Below are 1091 nucleotides of genomic sequence, written 5' to 3'. Positions count from 1 at the left end.
TCATACACATAAAATTAAATTTAAAAAGGAATACCACTCTGTCAGTTCATGACTATGACTCTGGGACAAGGACCAAAAGGGGGAAAAAATATACATATATATATATATATGTATATATATATATAGAGAGAGAGAGAGAGAGAGAGAGAGAGACTGCTGTAGTAGCCATACCTAGAGTACTAGGGGTTTGTTTGTTTGTCTTTTTGAGATAGGGTCTCACTTGTAGCCCCAGCTAGCCTGGAACTCACTATGTAGACCAGGCTGGCCTTGAATTCACAGAGATTCACTTGCCTCGGCCTCTGGAGTGCTGGCCTAGAATACCATCTTATATCACTTCCGTAGGCCTGAATTGTCACAGGTCTTTGCAAGCATTTGGTAAAAGTAAATTCATGGAAAACTAAGCTATTGGGGGAGGTAATGGGACTGAAGGAAAGCTACTCACCTGCAGTGAATAGTCTAACAATATAAAGGCCAAACACTAAAGTAACTAAGAACTGGGGTGAAGGAGGAGAATGATGAAGAAGCAAACCTCATCTACCATAGCAAGAACTCAACAGATAAGATCTAAAAGTAGGCCTCCTGGTGCTTACTACATGCTGTGTTTTAACACTGACTGTATAGAAAGAGGAGGCAGAGCAAACCTGCCTCATATACACCCCAGCCCAGGCCACTGTGCCTGGTATGTGTTGGGAATGGGGAGACATAGGGGAAAAAAAAAAAAGATCTAAAAGTAATAAATCACAAAATAACAATCTACACATATCATTCATAACCCGGTCTCCCTATAGTCCCAGCTGGCCTGGAACTTGCTATGCAGAACAGGTTGGTCTCGAACTTGGAGATCTGCCTGCCTCCACCTCTCAAGTGCTGGGATCAAAGGTGAGCATCACCATGCCTGGCTATTCCTAAAGAATTTTAAAAGCAGTTGCCTCTGGGGACATTAAGAAGTAGGAATCTTGGCACTAGAGAGGTGGCTCAGCAATTAAGAGCACTGGCTGCTCTTACAGAGGACCAAGGTTCAGTTCCCAACACCCACATGGCAGCTAACAACCATCCATAACACCAGTTCCAAGGAATCCAACACCCTCTTC

At 43.4% G+C, this 1091-nt stretch overlaps 1 non-coding gene across 1 annotated transcript; it reads left to right on the top strand.

The window, feature by feature from the left end:
- The first annotated feature begins 573 nt into the window (after positions 1-573).
- LOC115069539 lies at positions 574-706 on the top strand. Its single transcript, XR_003848793.1, has one exon. It is a non-coding gene; the product is annotated as a small nucleolar RNA SNORA51 (small nucleolar RNA).
- The last annotated feature ends 385 nt before the right edge of the window (positions 707-1091 follow it).

This window comes from Nannospalax galili, unplaced genomic scaffold (assembly GCF_000622305.1).
Source record: "Nannospalax galili isolate Female #2095 unplaced genomic scaffold, S.galili_v1.0 scaffold2814, whole genome shotgun sequence".
NCBI lineage: Eukaryota > Metazoa > Chordata > Mammalia > Rodentia > Spalacidae > Nannospalax > Nannospalax galili.
This window is presented reverse-complemented; position numbering and strand designations above follow the sequence as displayed.